This window comes from Castor canadensis, chromosome 8 (assembly GCF_047511655.1).
Source record: "Castor canadensis chromosome 8, mCasCan1.hap1v2, whole genome shotgun sequence".
Classification (NCBI taxonomy): Eukaryota; Metazoa; Chordata; class Mammalia; order Rodentia; family Castoridae; genus Castor; species Castor canadensis.
In genome coordinates this window covers 31825172-31847466 of record NC_133393.1, presented here as the reverse complement: position 1 = coordinate 31847466, position 22295 = coordinate 31825172, and positions in this window count along the sequence as shown.

Below are 22295 nucleotides of genomic sequence, written 5' to 3'. Positions count from 1 at the left end.
CAAACATCCTGATGTCCAAATGGAAGTATGTTGACATAGCCAGGCAAAATTGCCTTAAACGAAGAAAGGATGTAAGTTTCAGTATAAGTATCTAAAACAAGGTATTGAAATCCAGAGTAGTCATTCAACAAATCGTCAAGGTTGTTCTCCTTACCATTCAAATAAAAATATCAAAAACCAAAATCCCGTATAATGTAGCTTCTGTATAGGTAACAAGTGTATTTCTATCTTTGAAGACCACAGATACCCATAGTGCTATTCAGTCACCAAAAAAATGAAAGGAAAAGAGAATAAATATTGTTTCACTTTACAATTACATTTTACTGAAAGGCAAAGCAATATGACCTGCCTAATCCCAAAGATTTTTTTTAATTACAAAAGCAAGGACCACAAATCCCCTTTTCATGAACTCTTCAAATAATAAAAGATAGGCTCGCAGGCAGATAGACAAGACAAACTAGGCAGAATAATTAAGATTCATTACTGTAAAGAACTAGGAAGGAAGCTGGGCTACTAGTAATGAAGAAAAAAAAATTTAAAAAGGACAGTGCCCTGGAAGGGGTAGGAGGACTGGGTCCTAAATGTAAAGAAATCTGCCTGTGGAGTTGATAAACAGGGATCACTCCCCATTGTAGATGACTTTGCTGCTGAGAGGAAAGGGAACTCTGCAGTTAGGAGCAACCCCAGTTCTGAAATTCGAGCGGCAATTAGGAATTAACTGCTTCTAGAAAAGTCACATTGGCATCTTGCTATCTTCACAAGAGGAGCCTGACTTCACAGCTTCCAAATTCTCTACCCAAAGCTGCTGTTCAATCTTGGAAACAGAGATCTGAGCATGGAGTTACATCAATTACATTAAAAATGAGCAAGTCTTTCTTTTCTACCTTACTAGCAAGACACAGTAGTTCAACTGCTGTGGTCACCCAGTAATTCACCTCTTCATCAGAGAACACAAAAATCTTAAGGAGTGAAGGACATGACTTGGATAATGACAAGAAATAACTGCAAGCAATATGAGTTTTATGACTTGGGAGCATAAATAAAAATTGAAAGAAACAGACCTAAGAAAGTATTTTACACATTTTAAAAAGTCTGTAATTGCCTTCCAAAGATTGTCAAAGGCAAAACCCAGGACCATTTACAAAGCAATTAGGTGTTATCCTGGGGAAAACATAACATTAAAAAGAATATTACAGTCAATCGTTCAAAGCCTTTTTTGTGCCCCGTAGGGTCCTTTGCTTTAAATGTGCAATTGAGGAGTTGACCTGCTAGGGATATCTGATGAGGTTCTACAAGCTGAACTGCTGATGGCAGAGGATGGCTTCATTACAGTATGATAACAGCCCAACTCTGCTGCTTATTACAGACCTGCAGTGCCCCCAAATATAATTGGATATTTTTCCCCATCTGAATTCTAGCATCATTGCCAGTCATTGACAATTGACAAATAGAGGACAAACTCAGCATTATACAGAAATCCCAAGGACACATAAACTATGTTGAGGAAAGTGGATTGCAAACGTTAAGGGTAGAAGAAGGTAAAGAATAAAGAGAGATGAATAGCAGAGACCTTTTTTCCTAACTGCATTAACCTTGTCTTCACCTCCTTCATTTTCCTCAGGAAACCCCCTTTTTAATCAGCTAAAGCCTCTCATTCTATAGTTTTCTCACATTTGAGCCATTAACTAAAAATCAGGGTCTAATGGTTTAGAATAGTTACTATATGGTTCACCTGGGACCTATCAACTGGAAACGCTAGTCATGAATTCCACCCTTCTAGCAAGGATTCTGTGCTGGTCCATTGAGAATATGTTGGCATTCTTTATTCTCTGTTCCCATTTCCTGGGTTCCTTGGAATTATTATTTTCTCTCCTCTGTTTTATCTTCTACTGATCTACTGAATCAACATGTACTACCATTTTCAAAGAAATAAACTATTTATATTACATGTTCATTTGTTCTGAACATGTTGCCAAAGTGAAATTCTATTGTTTGATACCTCTTCAAGGTAATTGCCAACTCCAGCATAGAGGGGAATGTCAATTTGAACAACTAGAACTAGTATAAATGGAAACTAAAATTATGCAATACCAGAATGTAGTTATCCTTTTTAGATTATAGTTGGAAAGAACAGAGTGTGAAAGGAAATTTGTTAGGCTGGTGGAGTGGCTCAAGTGGTTAAGAGTACCTGCCTAGCAAGGTCAAGACCCTGAGTTCAAACCCCAGTGCCACCATAAAACCAAAAAAGAATATCTAATATGTTTTATAAACCTATTACATTAGTTTAGATTAGTTTAATATGGGTTTATTAGAAGTTTCAACTATGCTACAAATACCCAATAAATAAGAACTTTCTAGAATAATACCGAGTATCAAATATCACATTGCTTAGATTTCAATCTCACCTAGCTTTACCAGCTAATCACTTTCAGCAACCTACTTGCTTCTTAAAATCCCAATGTTTCCATCTCTGAAATAGGCGTACTAGTAGCAGATGTTAGTAACGATTAAATTAGATAGTCTTAACAGCTTAGCACTGTGCAAAACACATTGATAAGAATTCAACCAATGTTAGGTAGTATTAGGAAGGTATTAACAGAAAAAATGTGCAGAACTAAGGTTTATTTTTCCTAACAGATATCCTTTGAAAAATACTGTGAGAGCTCAAAACAATGAAACTGCTAGAGATTCTCCAACTGTAGCATGCACTAGGATCACCCAGAGGGCTTGTTAAAATTCACAGACTCCTAGAGTACCTGATTCAATAGGAATGGTTGGGGCCTGAGAATTTCTATATCTAACAAGTTTCTGGATGCTGCTGTCCTGTTGGACTAGGGTCAGACATGGAGCGTTGCTGCTGCAGCAAAAGGACAAAGAGCTGATTAATCAGTCACCCACAAGAAGTCAGCCACTCTGCACATCTATGATATTTCCTTCATTGAAAAGCATTGATCTGGTTCCCCAGATAGAAAAGCCATCTTTCTAAGTCGGTCTTGAATATAGCCATTAAGTTCTAAAATGTTGGCAAGTACTGGGATATTCTCCTCAATATACATATGATTTGAATCAACTGTGGTCAGTCACTGTAGTTAATAAACAGATTTTTAATTCTATTAATGCACTTTGGAAGTTCAGTAATATATTCTGCCCCACCCTCAAAGTTTTATACGACAAAGGATTTGCCTATACCTAAATGAAATAGGAACACGGGGGGGGGTCAGGAATTTAAGTTCATAATAAAAGTTTCATTTTTCAAAATTCCTTATTCTGGCATGAATCCAAATTTAGATATTATTAATAATCATTAGTTATTAGTAAATTTTAACAAGAAATGTGCAGTTTATCCTAATTACATTCATTCTAATTGTTATCAGCCCATTTTAAAACAAATACTGCATAACAAAATAATGAAATAAACTGAAAGTTTAAATTTGTATTTAAAATTTTCCAAGAGTACTTAGGGGAGTGTAGTTAAAGATATGGTTTTTTTTAATGGAAAAACGGGTAAAGGGCTCTTTTAAGCCTTTGAAACTCCAGGTTCTAGATGAGAAGTGAAGACATTTCTACTCACTTATCTATTTCATTTAAAATATTATCCAGAGAAAAATCTTTGAAACTAGTCACATCAATAAATGCTACATAAAAGCCTGGTATAAGATCTGGGTGACCTCAATAATGCCAGCTCCACAGTTTAATAGCATTCTATCTGATTAAATGTTAAGGTTTAAAGTACAAATTAAATATGGCAACAGAAGTATGCAATTCCATTTTGTCTTACTAGAATGCACAATTTCTTTTTGTAGTACTGGTGCTTGAACTCAGGGCCTTCACCATGAGCCATTCCACCAGCCCTATTTTTTGAAGGGTTTTTTGAGATAGGGTCTCACAAACTGTTTGTTTGGGCTGGCTTCAAACCGTGATCCTCCTGATCTCTGCCTGCTGAGCATAAGCCACCTGCGCCCAGCAGAATGCAGTAAATTTGACCTTCAGTCACATGTTTTCCCTCATATGTAGAAGCTAGGCTAGAACTATAGGATAAATATACATATAAATACCTGTATGATCTTATATACATACATGTGTATATATGTAGGTAAGTGTATGTATAGGCATATACATAGAAAGAACATGATTGTATAATAGTGGGTCTGTCTGAGAGGATTATGGGGAGTTGGGGGGAAGAGAATGATAGTGAATAATATTAAAACATAATGAATCTGTGTATGAAGATAGTATAATGTAATACACTGTAAACTGTTGAGTAATAGGGTAGCAGAGTGACAGATAAAGAGAAAGTAATAGAGGGTTAGTCTGATTAAAGCATGACCTATACATGCTTGAAATACTAAGGGGCAACCCCCTTGAACAATCTACATACACCTAAAATATGAAGGACAGAAAGGTATCCAGGGGTAAATACCCATGGGAGGGAAGAGTTAACAAACAGGGTAAAAGAGTTAAATACAGTGCATGTAGTTTGTATTCATGTATGAAAACAGAACAATAAACTTGAAATGGTTCTAAGAAGGGGGAGGGAGGATTAGGAGGAATGATAGGGATTAGAGCTAATTAAGATATTTTATAAGCATATATGTAAATACAACCATGTATCCTCCTGAATAAATATTACACGCAAATAAAAAATTGATCTTCATAGCAATGACCAAGTGAAACAAATTTTAAAATAAATGGGTAACAAGATTTATTTGGTAAGTTTTAGAATCTTCTGCTTTCAAATCATTAGTAAATAACTTCTAGAACAAAGCTTCTTACACATGCTTTGGTCTCAGTGCATCCCAAATAATAAGTTGATCAGACCATTGGTACCTAAGTGTAGTGGGATTTCCCATTCTTCTTCAATCTTTAACTTGAATCCATGACTTCACAAAGAAAATGCAATGCATGACTTAGAAGGACATTATTTTATCTCCATTTTGTTTCATTTCAGACAAATTTCTTTGATGACTTGAGATTATTTTGAAGTAGAAAGAAAGAAAGAAAATTTGGAGAGGAAGATTCTTTGTTAGTAGTAGTTTGAATATTGTTCTTTAACCAAAGCTCATACCAGAGATTATTTACACCTTAGAAAGTAGACAATAGATAATTCTCTGTAATATAAAGCAGTGTCTAATTTTCATAAAATTTATTGTAGCCAGGTTGTCCCATTCAGCCTTTCAGACATGGGCATTTTCTAAAAGTTGTGAACCCTGGGACATAAGGAACAGATGTGGTTTGCTGATTGAAAATGGGATTCCAGGCATGTTTGATGACTGTTCACCAACCATTATTGGACTCAAGATCCTACAGAAATAACTTTTCCCCATGATGTGTACTGATGTACCTATGAGTCATCCTTGCAAGGAACACTAACTCCAAAACCCTTCTGTTTAAATAATAAACACTAATTGAGCTCTTCTATTTGTTAGCCATTGTACTAGACACACACACACACACACACACACACACACGGAGGGTTTCCTGTCTTCTGGGAAAGAGATCTTATGTGTATTACCTGTCCTTCTTTGGTGTCAGTCTCCTGTTAGTGTACTGTACTTTGGCCCCACTCTTTCTTTGTTAGTAGTAGTTTCAATATTTTTCTTCTTTTAGGTGGTTAATCTGTCATGCTGCTTCTCATCCTAGAGCCTGAACACCTATCTTCTCTCTCACTGAGGGAAGTGCTCTCTGCCTTTACTGTGGTACATAGCCCATATGCTTCAGATATCAAATTAAACATCACTTTCTCAGGTAAACCATGATAAATACCCTACTTAATGTCTTGATATTTTCCTGTCATTGCATGTGTCACAGTTTAAATCATGTGCTGATGGAAATCTTTAATCCATATCCATCTGTTCTACTTAAATACAATATCTCATGGTTTTATTGCTTACCATATTCCAGGTACTATGCTAAGTCTTGGAAATGTAGCAGTAATCGAGACAGATTCCCTGTCCTCATGGAACTATAGTATTAGAGAAACATACGATAAATAAGATGATAGTAAGTACTACAAAAGAAATGAGCAAAGTCTGATGTATATAATGGAGTCAGAGAAGCTGATATATAAGGATTAATACAATAGAAAGTGTATGCCAGGCCCAGGGAAAAACCAGTATGAGAGACCTTAATGCTGGCAAGAACTGCTTCTCTGAAAAACTAACAGAAGTTAAGCAGGGATGGAACTTAGAGAGCAATGAGGAAGAAGCATAAGAAAAGGATGGAGAGGCAATAGATAATTATAGGACTTCACAGATAAGAAATTGTATTTAAGCCAATGGCAAGAATGAGATGTTAGTACAATCAAATAGTAGAATAAGAAGTAAGCAAGTAGTTTTGCTGAAAGAAAGACCCGTGTAAGGGTTTGAATGTGAAATGTCCCCACAAAACTCACTTGTTGAAGACTTGATCCCAAAACAATGTTCAGGAATAGAAACTAACTGACGGAAGATGACTGGGAAAAGGACCTAAAGAGTATACCTTGTCCCCAGTACCTCCTTTTTTCTGCTTTCTAGAGGCCTTTAGGTGAGCAGCTTCCTCTGCACACTCCTGTCACCATGATATCCTACTTCACCCCATTCCCAAACCAATGGGTCTAGGTGACCTTGGACAGAAACTCTGAAACCCTGAGCCAAAATAAATCTATCTTTAATTTGTTTCTCTCAGGTATTACGTCATACCTCTGGAAAATGACTTATACAAATGGTAAGGTGCAAAAGCTTTAAAAGTAATATGTGAGCCAGACTTTAAAAGAACTTGGTAAGATTTAAAAAAGAAAGATTATTAAGTCATGCACATGGTCTTTGCAGCTAGCAATTTCACAGAAAATTTTATTGGGGAGCCAATATCCTTTAAAACAAACAAATAGTCTCAAAGCCCTAGCAAAATTATTCTGATATCAAAGGTGTTAAGACAGAAATAACTTAACTGTAAGCCCAAGTGAAAGGTTTATTCACTTGTCTAAATCAAGGATTGGCCAGCTAAGTACTCAAGACATGGGTCTGCTACATACATAACTAGAAAAAAGATAGACCAAGAGTGAAAACACAAGGGAGAAAGCTCTGAGGGAGAAAAAGGAGATGAACTATACAAGTCACTGGATGTTTGCTTCTAGAGTCCTCAACCCAAGAAGTAGCACAAGGTTCACACTATAAACCAATAACATAAACGTCAACAACCAGTAAAGATCAGGAAAAGCCCAGGATTGTCTCAAGGTAACACAGATGTACAAAGACCAACCAACATATAGGACCACAAATGAAAACCAACTATTTTCTACCTTGTGCCCTTCACAACCCTACTCTGTACCAAAACAGTACATTTTTTCTGCATTCTCTTTCGGGTAGTCATTGCTTTCAGGCAAAATTAATACTAGAACAATCTGTCCAGAAGTCAATTAGGACACCAAATGATAAATTCTCTGAGATCAATGGCCATATAGTTTTATTCTCCAAACATGGATGGGTTTTGGCCCATAGTAGATAATTAATATTTGCTAAATAACTAATAAGTACATGATAAAAATAACTAACACTGTTTCAAATAAGTATAAATAATGCATATCATAATATAGTACTTAAAGAGAGATATTAGTTTCTGCTAGTGTGTTCAGAAAGAGTAGCCATAGTAACAGAGATATGAACTAAATATTGAAAGATCTAATGATAATGATAATGAACACGACAACTATGAGGATGAAGACAATAACAGTCAACAATTGTATGGAGTTTGCTATATATCAGGTACTACTCTAAGCATCTTTATACATTAATCCACTAATTCCCATAATAATCCTTTGAGGTAAGGCCTATTATCATCCTAATTTTCTAGGTGAAAAAACTAGGAATAAGATTGGCTGCTCTTTTGATAAACAGAAAAGAACAAGGAGAACACATTAAAAATGAGAGTATCGTGTACAGCTATCTTAAACAAACAAAATGTCATTTTTTTTCTTTTGCAAAATCAGAGAACAGAATGGTAGAACAGGTCCTGTCTAGGGGGTTGGTACCAGCGGGAGGGGGAGAATGGGGAAAGGGTGTAGAAGGGTGAACATAGTGCAAATACTGTATACACATGTATGTAAATGGAAAAATGAGACATGTTGAAACTATTCCAGGAGTGGGGATAGGAGGATAAAGGAAAATAATGGAAGGGATGAATTCAAGTATGAAATATTTAATATATTGTAAGGACTTTTGTAAATGTCACAATGTACCCCTAGCACAATAAAAAAAATGAGAGAACCAAAAAACTCAATAAATTCAGAACCAGAAAGCAAATTATGTTATCTCCAATTGCCCACTAGAACCTTCAAAGCAGCCATAGCAACAGGGGAAATAAATGATGAAGATCTATTTATTAAGTAGTCTGGCTTCAAATGCTTTTCCTTTTCTCCCATCCCAGCCTTCAAAACATGTTGAGGATTTTTAAGGTACTTTAGGAGCTGCCATAGTTTTCTGCAATTCAAATGACCTGGCATTTGAGCAAATGTATCTATTTTCATCCAGGAAAGGCAACTGCAGCTTCTGTATCTGCCTGGGTGAAAGTAGGGCTGTTGCAACCATGTGAATGCCATAAATTATTAGTTACATCTATTCCAGTATTTTGTAATCCTTGACAGTGAGCCAGCTATTATGGGAGAATATAGAACCCGCCCTCTGCCTCATAAAGTTGTTAAAACTTTTATTTCACCACAATAAATTAAGATGCTAGTTAAAAATTGGTTATGACTGCTATCTATATATGGTGATGTAAACCTGTACTCTCAATTCTCAAGAGTCTGAGGATGGGAAGATCACAGACACAATCACAAATATGTAGAGATTAAATGAAAAAGTAAGTTATAAAAAGTATTTGGACTCTGGTGCCAGTAGCTCACACCTATAATCCTAGCTACTCAGGAGCTAGGAAACCTAGCCTGGGTAAATGGTTCATGAGACCCTATCTTGAAAAAACCCATAACAAAAAAGGGCTGGTGAAGTAGTTCAAGGTATAGGCCCTGAGTTCAAAACCCCAGAACTGCAAAAAAAAAAAAAAAAAAAGAAGAAGAAGAAGAAGAAAAGTACCTAGACTATAAGAAACTCAATAAATATTAAGTCTTTTGTATCATAGCAAATTCAAGAGCTTCATAGAAAATTCAAGAAGCATTCTGGAATTCAGGGCAAGCCCCTGTCACAACAAACAACAAAATAAGCAACAAAAGGAATTAGCTGTGGAAAAGACTATTTTAAAATTTTTTAAATAAAACCTGTCACAGAGGCCAGTGATAACAAGACCAGTATCAGTTGGTGGCTGGTCTTTTTAAGTGAATGCGTGAGGTCAGTACTTTGTGAGTCAATAGCAACTGAGCAGTTTGGGATACACTTTGAAACATTCCAACTTAAATTACTACATCTTATTAACTACTTGGGGTCATTCAAGGGACAACTGTAGATAATTACTGTGACAAGTTTAAGAGTTTTCAGTGTTTCTAAGTTATTACTTACTAATGAGTAAATGAAAGGTTGGTCTATATTCAGGAAACCTAACTAATACTGACCCTGCCATGGATTTCATGTGTGGTTTTGCACAAGTCCTTTAACCTCACAGAGCCTCAGTTTCCTCATCTGCATAATAAAGAAGCTAAACCAAACCATCATTCAAATACACCAGGTAGCACTACAGAGACAAGACCTGCCTGTCCCTGACCTCCACTGAGTAGTTCTCCATATACTCGGACTGACTGAATGAAATTGGTGGTAGGCATCATACACAAACAACTCTCTGCTGGAGCCCAAAGAACTACTTTTATACCTGCTGGTCCTTGCCTAGAAATGCTGGAATCGTGTTACACTTGCTTCATCCATCCACTGATCATCCACAGTTCCCCCTTTTCCTTCAAAGAGTCAGAAAAAGGAGACAACATTGCCCAGAAAGCGTTTGACATATTCCTTCCTTGGTCAAACCTTTAGACTCACTGAGAAGCTGTCTTTTGATTCCAGACATAATTCAGCAATCATGTGCCAAGGATAAACAACATAGAGAACAATGCCAGAAGAGGTAGCTATAGCTATAAAAGACGGAGTCCCCACCTTCAAGAACTCAGGTTATTCAGAAACAAACAAAACAATATGGTGAGTATAAGAGCATTACAAGATGCAGTGGAAATACACAGAAACTGAGCATTCCCCAGAGCAGGGAAGCAAGGAGTGAGAGAAGACTAAAAGGAGGAAGTGAAATGCTTACCGTATTGTCTTCTTCATTTTATCTTAATAATCCTATCTTGTTTATTGTCTTTCTGTTTATATGCTTATTTCATTTCTTCCTTACATTGATTTTCTAATGCTGTTGTAACAAATTATTATTACATGGTTAGCAGATTTAATAACACTAATTATTTATGTTACAACTTTGTAGGTCAGAAGGGCAAAACAAGTTGGGTGGGCTGAAATCAATGTATCAAAGGACTGTTCCTTGTGGAGGCTGAAGGGGAGAATCTGGTTTTTGGCTTTTCCCGGCATTTGAATGCTCTCTTTTCTCCATCAAAAATAGCAACAACTTGTTCTCCTCTGCCTTTTTCTGTGGTCATATCTTCCTCTGATGAACTCTCCTCTGCTGACTCCCCATTTCACTTTAGGTCCACCTGGATAATCCAAACTAATCTCCCTATTTGAAAGTCACCAACTTTGTAACCATAATTGCATCTTCAGTCTTAACTTCCTTTTCTAGGTAAGCTAATTATTCACAGATTTCTGGAACTAGAGCATGGACATCCTTGGTGAGGCGCTATTCTGCCTACCACATTCCCCTTCCGGAAAATTAATTCATTGAAAACAGAAACTTTGCCTTTGCTCATAAGAGGGGAAACTCCTCTTGGCACTCAGCCAATGCTCAATATTTACTTGTTGATTGGATGCCAGATTAACCATGGTGACATGAACATTGTAATAGTTCATATTTATTGAGTTTCTACTATAGTAAGGTACTTTTCTTTTTTTTTTTTTTCAGTACTGGGATTTTGAACTCAGGGCCTACACCTTGAGTCACTTCACTGGCCCTTTTTTGTGATGGGTTTTTTCGAGATAGGATCTCATGAACTATTTGCTCAGGCTAGGCTTCCTAGCTCCTGAGTAGGTAGGATTACAGGTAAGAGCCACTGCCACCAAATTAGTCCAGGTACTTTTTAAAATTTACTTTTTCATTTAATCTCCACATATTGTGTGTGTGTGTGTGTGTGTGTGTGTGTGTGTGTGTGCATATGTGTGTGTGTAAAGGAGAGAGCAATATAATAACTGCCCAATTTTAAACTTGAGAAAAATAACCTATAGGGCAGTTAAACAACTTTCCAATGATCCAATTTTATATTGAGCAACAGGAATTAGGAGGAAGATAGATATAGACAGATAGATAGATAGCTAGTAGATAGATAAATGCATGATGGACAGATGGATAGGTGAAAGAGAGAGAGAGAGAGAGAGAAAGGAGAGATAGCTCTGTAGAAAGTCAAAGTAATACGATTTTCTGCAGCTAGGATAATAGAGCACTAGATAGTTTGATGTAACACTGAAAAAAAGTGCTCAAATAGCATCTTTGTGCCAACCTTTAAGATTTTGTGATCATAGCATTCGTGAATTAAAACTAAAATAAATATTTCCTATATTGTGATATTCTTACCAAATACTTAAAATTATTGCAAAGAAGTTAGGAGTTAAGGTCAAGAATTTTCTAAGAAGAAGATTGAGTATGGATGCTGTTTTGGGTTTCTAGAGGTGCTATAAAAATATTATAAATGACATGCCTGTAAACAACAAAAATGTATTCTCTCACAATTCAGGAGGCCAAAAGCCCAAAATCAAGGTGTCATCAGAATTCATTCTTTCTGAAGCCTCTAAAGGAAAAGTCATCTTACACATCTCATCTAGTGTTATATTTAGATCTTGAATGTCCCACAAAGGCTTGTGTGTTGAAGGCTCAGTCTCCAGCCCTTGGCGCTATTGGGAGGTGATAGATCGTTTAAAAAGTAGAGCCTAATGGAAGGAAGTTAGTAGATCAGTAGTGTACCTTTGAAGGAGATATTGGACCCTAGCCTTTCCTTTCCCTCTCTATTTCCCATCTACCATGAGGTGAACAGGCCTCCGCCACAAACTGCTGCCATAAGCTTCCACAATGATGTATTGTGCCATCACAAACCTAAAACAATAAGGTGAAATGACAATGGACTGAAACACATGAGAGTGTGAGCCAGAGTAAAACTTTCATCTTTATTGATTACCTCAAGTATGTTGGCACAGAAATAGAAAGCTACACCTTGCTTCCAGTGGTTGCCAGCAATCTTTGCCACTCTTTCTTTTATAAAATCATCACTCCAATCTCTTCTTTTATCTTCACATTGCCTTCTTCTGGACCTCTCTCTGTCCTCTGTTCTTATGAGGACAGTGGCTTCCTTACTACAAATACCCTAATTCCAAATAAAGCCACATTCTGAATTTCCATGTGGACATGAATGCTGAGTGGTCACTCTTCAACTCACTCCAAATGCTATTCCTGCTTAACAATTTATGAACACTGGGCTTCTCTAACCATGAGGGGTGCCTCCAGATCTAGAATGGCATCAAACCCTTTCTACTTTAAAGTTAATAGAGACTGTGCAGACATTTCTCCCTGTCTCCTGCATAACAGCTTTTGAAATGCTGCTTTGAAAGGAAATCTGCTGTGTTAATATAGCTTTTCACATACCTTATCTTTATCAGGAAAATTAAGCCATGAAGATTTCCAAAGTGTATTCAGTTTGAATGCAATCCACAAAGGCTTCAGAGCAAAAATAAAGCCTGGGGTTTGCAACTCTCACTTTATGAGGCTATTCAGCCTTTCAAAAAAAAAGGATGCCAGGCACAAATGGAAGTGGTCTAGATTTCAATGTGTGAGAATGTAAATAACTGTTGGCTTATTATAGTGCAAATCTCAAAAGCTTGTGGTTGCTTTCAGTCAGGTAGAATTTTTTCACGTGATTCAGTTTTTCTGTAGTTGGTGACCACCTTTTGTTTAGTTTAGCACTGTATGATAGGCCTATTTCTCATCATAACAGGGAGTGAAAAGACAAAATCCAGGTGGCCCAGACCTGAAGGTCCTTCCCTGACACAAAAATATCAGAGAAAGTTAGATGCTAACTTAAAAAAATAGTAAGGTTATATTTGCAGTAATTTCTTATAGGCAACAATCCTAGATGTGCCATTGTTCCCTTTGTTCCTTGTAGCAAGATTGAGAGCTTCATTTATATAGCTTTACAAGAGAATGAGATGGTAAATTATATCAAAAGCCTCTGGATGACTCTTAGAGATTTTATAGCTTCTTCAAACTTATTTCTCATATAATTCTATGGTTTTCAGTTCAAGGAAATTTGGAGAACATTGCAATACAAAAGATATTAAGAAAGAAAATGTTTCTTTTGTGTGACCATCTTACTTTTTGGTATCATTTCATTATGTTATATAAAAGAGTGTGTCTTATAATGAAGATTCAACACTTTGAATCCTTGTTGGCTTACCATTTTTTCTTCATCAGTAATATTCTCCAAATTAATCTTTTACAAGATTATTGACCATTTTTTATTTCTGAAATAAAGAATATGAGTTCTTATCTCCATATCAATACACAGTGATTTGTACATACTAAATAAAAATGGGCAGAAATAGAAACCCACTTCCAGAAATTCACTGGTTATATATCAGAATAAAATTGACAAAAAGAAGTACCCTCGCTCATCTTTTCAAGATTGATTGGGAGAGTTCTGGTTCTTGAGAAAGGAAGAGTCTTTTTTTTTGAAACTCTGCTTTGGAGTGAGAAAGGTAGAATTGCTCAGACTCTAGAATTTTATAAATTACAGCTCAGAAAAAAAAAAAGAAAAAAAGCCAACATTGGTCTATTTTACATCAAAACTGTACACTTTCAAGCCATCCCATACATGCTAAATTTCTTAGTGTTATGATTTGTCATTCTCTGGACTCACAGGAAATTTGAACAACCACCTTGAGCAATCAATAAAAGTCCTTTTCTTTTTGAAACACACAAGCAATATTTTCTAACTTTATTTTGAGCCACTCAAAGCGAGATTTTTATAGTTCCTTTGAAATATACTCCAGTAAAATGAAAAAAATTTGTATTTCTGTTTCAAAAATCTAATTCCCTTTTGAAATATATTTTTTAAAATCATGTTCCAGTAATCCTGAATTATAAGAAAAAAGTAAATGCAGTCCTATTTTTAAAAGGCCTAAATGCTAACATACACTAAATCTATGATGAACAGTGGTACAGCAAAAAAGAGCATTAAAAAAATAGGTTCAACCAGTTGTGTAATCATGCATGTGAGTGAATGGCTCACAGTAATTTTCTAAACCCTTTGTCAGAATATTATCAAAGACAATGCAATAAATGTCTGTATACCCACCATCCACCATTAATATTAACATTTCATCATATTTGATTCACATTTTAATTTTTGACAAAGATTTAATAAACTACAAACAAATTGGAACTCTTTTCTGAAACCCTCCCCAATCCTATACAACTCTTTGTCCCTAGCATCAGTCACTGCCCATACACACTTGTTAAGTACACAGCCTATGTTTTTATATTTGAAAATAATATACAGTATTGGAGGGGTGAGTTTACAGAAATGTTGTAACTTTGTAAATTTCTATAATTGGTTTTTGTTTATACTTGAATTTAGGTGTTTTGAATTCTATCCCTATAAATTCATATTATTTATTCAATTAAATTGCATATTTTATTATGAATAAGCAGTTTATTTTCCATTTCTTTCCTGTAGCATTTGAGGGCTCCTCTCTCTCTCTCTCTCTCTCTCTCTCTCTCTCTCTCTTATAAACAATACTGTCATTGGTACAGCTATGTATCCTAGAAGTTTCTAGGACTTATATCTGGAAATGGAATTGTCTGTCAGGCCAAAGTATAAATGTATTTTCAACTTTAGTAGACATGTCTATAACATTCTACAAAGTGCTCCTTCTAGTTTGAGCTGTCATTAACACTGTGAGAGAGTTACACTTTTCTCACATTTTTCCCAACACCTGATTTTCTATGCCTTTGTAATTTGTCCTTCAAGTTGGGTTTAAAATAAAATCTCATTCCTTCATTTTGCTATCTTGGATTATTAATGAGTTCAACCATCTTTTTGTAAGTTTGTGCCTCTTTCAATTTCCTCTTTTATGATCACCAGCTCATATTTTTGGTCCATTTTTCTATTCAGTTCTTGCTTTTTCTTTCAGATTTGCAGCATACAGTTATATTTTTGTGACTAGAGACCATAGATCTGTGGTGTGTTTTATTACTCATCTTTTAACTTTGTGGTCTATTTTTTGAGCAAAACATTTTAAATTTTATAACACACATCAAATTTTGTCTTTGTTTATAATTCCTTGATGTATCTGATTTAAGAATTCCTTTCTCCCCTGTGGTCATAAACATAGTCATTATATTTTATTTAAACATTTTGAATGTTTAGGACACTAATGTATAATGAATAATTTAGTACATATTTCAATACTTTATAAATGTTAGCATACTTATCAATTGTTTTTCTTTCTTTATGACATCTTGGAAGTATCCAGTTTAAGGAATCTTTTCCTATTCCATGGTCATAAATACATTTATTATATTTTATTGTAACACTTTAAATATTTAGAATTTTAATGTACATTAAAGTAATGTATATTTAGGAGTTTTGTAAATTTTGTAAAATATATCAATTCCTATAAATTAAATCTTACATATAAATTAAATAACATCTTGTAAAATTAAATAATTACATGTGAATGTAGTTCATATTAAAATATTAATATATTTTGAATGTGATTTTAGTGACTTTAAAAATATTTAATGTATATTTAAAATAATAAATTCTATGAATTTTTTCATTACAAATCCTTAAGGTATCTTTATTTAAAATTTTTTTTCCTAGCCTATTTTACTACATTTTATCCCAACATTTTAAATGTTTACTTTTATTTTTGGGGGGGAGAAGTAAAATAGCTCAAACTCATTTGTTCAAATGACTGTGTTCTCATGAAGATTTGGGTCTATATAAAGGTCTTTATCTGTTTTCATATATTGTGAGACTATAGTATTAATGTAGATTTATCACCAGTTTTCTTCCAGCACAATATTATGCAGAAGTACTTCTGCTTCTGAGTTTGATAGGAATGGCTGCTAAAGTTTTTCCATTAAATACAATGGCATAGTTTTCTAATCCTAATTTTTGAAAAACTTGTATCATAAATACATGCTGAATTTTATTGATTGCTACTATTCTACATTTGTAGGAAATTCCTGGAGGTTTTTCTTTAATCCATAAATGTTGCAGATTACATCAATAAATTTTTGTGTATATGAACCAGGCTTCCATTCCAAGAACATGGAATATTTTACTTTTTGTTCATTTATTTCTATTAAATTTCTGTATATTGTTGTAGTATTTTATTTAATATTTTTTCATCTATGCTCATAAATAAGTTGGGACTATAATTTTATTTTTATGCATTTTCCACTTATTTATCAAATTTACACTAACCTAAGCCAGTTACCTCTTTGGGCTTTTCCCCTCTTTCCAAAATAGAAAAAAATCTTTTTATAAAAAATCAGTAATGTTCACTTATAAAACTTTCTAGACCAAGCTCTTTTTAATGGGGAGGATATTTAACTATAAAATTAACACTATTGCTTATGATTGTCTAATTCAGATTTTTCTCTTCCTCAAGTTAGTTTTGATGATGCATATTCTTTACAAAATGCCCATTTATCCAAATTTTCAAATTTCTTCATATGTTATATGTTTGTGGTATGCTTATGATTTATATATCAAATGCAGGCCAGATATCTCACAAAGTCAACACGTCCATCTAGTCATTAATTCATGAAATATTCACGGATCTGGAAACATCCAGAAAAAAAATTAATAAAACTCCCCAAGCCTAAGAATCAAAAAGGAGTTAAAATAGAATTTGATATATTTAATAAAAAATATTTATCTTTTAAAGTTTTTGGTTTTTTATATCAATATATATTATCCACTTGTATAATATTTGTATTCATATAAACCTCTTTAAGCTAACATATTTAAATACAGTGATTTTATAGAAAAATTATTGGGTACAAAAACATACTTTTATCTCTTGAGAGATAAAATTAATGTTATTGATAACATTAATTTTGAAGTAATAACCAAGATACTACCTCCATCTGGAGTAAGCTTGTGAAAATTCCAGAACAAAGGAAGGAGAAACCTTCAGAAAAGCAATATTTAAAATCTAAACCTATAATACAAAGTCAACAAAATGTCAGTAATTTTTAAATGGTCAAGAAATAAGCTACTTTCTATAAAATTAAGCAGAGCACCCAAAATTAAAAATACTCACTTGACTTTTATTTTAAAGCAATATTTCTTAAACAAAGACCCACAATGACTCCTTCAGAAATTCTGTATGGGGAGCAGAAGGTAAGAATTTTAGGTTGAAATGTATAGAAAAAAATCTGCACACAATTCCCTGTCCTTGGAGACATAAAATTTAAATCAACATAAGCATGTTTTTAATATTTTTACCATGAAGAAGTCTGTTCAATTTAGTCTAATCTAATGTTTTAATATTATAATCAGACTCCCCCTCCCCTTTGTCCACGTCAGGTGTATTTGGGGTCACAGAATGTACTTGAAGAAACACTACATTAGTGACATTTAATAAAAATTTCAGGAGGGAAATTTTTAAAAACACATAGAAATCAATAGCTGGTAGATAGGTTCACAGTTCATATATGGAATGCAACCAAAATTCATAGTAGTAAGCCCTCCCACTATTACTCTGTATTCTGGTGCTAACAACATAATACCACTGACTGGATATGTTATAAAGAAAAGAGGTTTATTTTGGCTCATGGTTCTGGTGGTACAGCGTTGAAGTCCCAAATCTGGAGATTTTCTCTTTCCTGGCAGAGTCCCAAGGCAGTGAAAAGACAGGGAGATTAGGTGCATATGTGCATGTCTCTTCTCTGGTCGCTCACTCTCTCTCCTCTAATAAAGCCAATAGCATTTAATCATGGAGCTCCACCCTGATGAACTCATCTAATTCTCATCACCTCTCAAGGCCCCACCTCTAAACACATTCTTAATACCTCACAATTGAGATTAAATTTCAACATGTGAATTTTTGGGTGACATAGTCAAACTATACCCAAACCATAACAGTAGCCAAATAAATGAGATTCTCTCAAAAAACATGGAGTTAAAATTCTTCTCCATTTGCATTTCCAAAGTGCTACCTTGCAAAAACACAGTATAGTCAATTCTCTACACATGAAATGGAAGAATCATAAAGCTTTTTTCTCTCTTGTTCACACACACATGCACATACACGTATGCACATACACACACACACACACACTCTTTGGAGTGGGGTAGAAGAGGTGTAATATGAGTCTTCTATTAGGACACAAAAATCAAAAGGTATTAATCCATTCCCCAAAGTGGTCACATTTATATATACATTAATATGACAAAGTTTCCGTATTAGGCCATGAAGGTATTACTCTCCTTTTGTATTAAATTTACTTTGAGCAACTAACTAACTAAAGCAGTCTAACCAAAGACTTATTTATTTAAGTACTGTTAGAGATATGAGAAAAAAGCAAAAGGAAACACAGTTTTGCCAGGATCTAGGGAATGCTGACCTGTCTAAATGTCTCTTCCCTTTCTCTTGATCATCTATCTCTATACTCAGGAGAACCAAGAGTAACTGAATACACATTATCTTGTCCTTGGCCTTCACCAAGCAAAATTATTTATATCTGAGACCATTTCCCTTTAGAGTCTGAGATCACTATTTTAAAGTAAATTGTCAAATACACCACAGTTGATTTCAGTTCACTTCTGCCATTTGCTGCTCTATGGAGCAAGTCCAGGGCATGATATTAAGGCTATGACTACATAACATGAGAAATATGTTTTTAAGATAGAATAAAGCATCACATACCATTCCTGTGTATATGAGCCACTGAAATATGTCTAAGAAAATGCTTCAAGATATTGTTTCAGAAAAATGATAATCATAACTGTATCCCATACAGTTATGAGAATTTAATAAGATGATGGATGTAAAAGAGTACGATGCTATAATGTGCACAGTAGATTTTCGATAAACTATTTGTATCACAGTTTATCAAATGTGTTTAGCCAAGTTAAGTAGTATCCCCTGCAGGAAATATTGTGGCTACCTGCCTATACATTGTCTCGATCAAGCATTGCCTAATTTTTATCTTTCTCCACTTTTATGTTGTGTCCTACTAACTGAATCAGTCTTCTATATGATGAGAAAAGGAAGCTGCCTGTACAATGTTGCCTGATGCATACAAACAAACCCTCTAATTCTGAGGCTTTTCTTTTATAGTGGTGAAGTAAAAATTAAATGTTAGAATCCACATTTTAGGTTAAGAAAGCATCCCAGTATGGGGGAGGGGATGTGGCTCATACAGTAGAGCACTTGCCTACTAAGTGCAAGGTTTTGAGTTCAAACCCAGATACTGAAAGAGAGAAAGAGAGAGAGAGAGAGAATCCAAATGTATAAGGCATGTGCCACTTATTATCTTTTGTTCCCTTAAACCATGGTAGTTAGATTATCTTCTTTGTTCCCTTAAACCATGCCAGTTAGGCAGGTCAAATCTCTTTGCTTAGATTACTCAGTTGGGTGACATGAGATCTAACGAGATTATATCCATTCTGGGTAACTCTTTCAATCACTAAAGCACTTTCTGGAATCTCAGTGTATTAGTCTATTTTCTGTTACTATAATGAAATACTTGACTCTAGGTACTTTGTGAAGAAAAGAGGTTTATCCATCTCATAGTTCTGGAGGTCCTAGAACATGGTGCCAACTTCTGGTCAGTTCTGGTGAGGGTCCTCTTGGCTGTATCACATTAGGGGGATGACATTATGGTGGAATGCTTAATGAGAGGGAGAGTTCACATGGTGGGACCAGAAGCCAGAAGGAAAAATCAGGTAAGGGCCAGGTTTGCCCTTTTATAACTACCCTCTCACAGGAACCAATAAGGTCTTACAAGAACTCTATCGATTCCTTCCTAGAGAAGGTTCCCCAATGACCCATGACCTCTCCAGATGCCTCACCTCTTAACATTACCACATTGAGGCCAAGAGTATAACAGTAAACCTCTGGGGACAAACCACCACATCATAGTCATCCATGCAGCATGAAGATCAGTTACTCTATATTCAGTCTTTGGCTCTGAACGTGATTCTCTCACCCCATTTCATCCTGTTTATGACATTTCAATAGTCCATTGACTTCTCATTTTTTTCTTTTTATCCCCTTCCAAAGTTCCAGTTTAAAGCTCAGCACTGTTTCTGGTTCTCTACTCGTGTATGCAGACTGCTCTCATCTCTCATCTCCTTTAGAACCTAGAATGCTCCCTCCAAAGAAAGAATTTCCGCCAGGCTGACAGGCATTGAGCAGGAAGCAAGGAGGTAGAACACTGAGTGCCTTGCCCAAAACTGTAGCAAAGTTAGGACTGAGAATTGAAACCAATAGACTTCTTTTTGCTAAGCAATTCTGAGAACAGACTTTCCTGTCTCATGTGAAACAATTCTAGAACCATACATACTTTCCTGTTTTCTAAGTTTTCTCATTTCTTAAGCAATTCCCACTTTCCTAAACAGTAATGGGAGCCAGACAAAAACAACAGTCATTTTTTCTCTCTAGGAAATACTTAGTCTTGTGTGGAAAAACTATAAACCAAATAACATCATGAACCTATGAGGAGAGCACACACATTAATGATTATTTCAAGACCCCCATCTCACTGTGCACACTCTGAAGCCATTGTATCAGAACTCTGTTGAATCCCAACTATTTCCCTGCCTTCAAATTCTACTTAAAAGTATGCAACTCAGGATCCAAAATCCTATAAATATCCTCCCCTGATTTACTCCTACTGAGACATTATGAAGGTACAATCTTAAATAGTACCCTTCCTTGCTGCAACAAGTTTAATAAACTGGTGGGTTTTTTCATAACCAACAAACACAACATGACCCCAGTGTGTATTTATTTTCTCTTCCACACTGACTCTTTATCACATGGACTTTCATGTGCAAGGATCAAAATTTCGCTTTATTGCCATTAACATTTGGCCCAAGTCTATTAAGTAAAGTAGCATATACGTCAATGGGTGACACATGGTACAGATGATATCAATGATGGCACTAACAAAAATAGCATCTACATTTTATGTATCTTCCAAGTTCCAGACATTTTCTATAAATTATCTCATTTATTCCTAGCACCATATCATCAAAAGAAGCTATTTTTCATGAGGAAATTGAGGCAAAAGGAGATTCAATAGCTTGTCTAAACCCACACGGCTAGTGAGATTCAAGTCCAGCCAGCTGCCTTCAATACCTGGGTACCTGAATGTCCTATATTGCTTAGAATTTTAAAATAGCTATGATTTCAAGACCACTGCTTTTCTACTAAGTAAAAATACCCTAAAGGGATGAAAAGCTAAAAAGAGATAATTAGGGAGGGAAGAACTGGGTGAAATTTGCTGGAGGCAGAGGGAAAACTCAGTGGTGGGTTGCTAGGCAGGGGAGGACAGAGACAGGTTTCATGCTGGCCAGGCAAGGACTAGAACAAATTTGACAAGGAACTGAAGAAGTAGGAATTTTTACACTTTTCTGATGGTATGGTACATTGGTACAACCTCTATGGAGAAGTGCTTTAGCAATGTCTAACAAAATTACACATAGAAACACACACACCCCTACACACACACACACACACACACACACACACACACATTTGCCACACACACACACACACACACACACACACACACACACATTTGCTTTCATTCAGATAAAACACATTTGCAAAGGTCCACAAGAAACTCATCAGATGACTCACCTATAGAAAGGGCATTTGGAGACTGGAGTAAAGGAGTTATGAGGAAAATATTTTTACTGTGTAACTTTTATAGGTTTGGACCTGAATATTAATCCTTGTGAATGTTTTCCTTATTTAAAATATACATGTAATTTCAAAGTGTTAAATAAAAGAGGCACTGGTTGTTTAAAAAGAAGACCTCGAGTCTGGACAATTTAAATTCAAAACATAACTGGTGGAGTGGAGGTGTGACTCAAATGGTAGAATGCCAGTTTTGCAAGCATGAAGTCCTGAGTTCAAACTCTAGTATCATCAAAAACAAAATCATAACTAGTTGTAGTACCCTCATACTTCCTCCTGCTC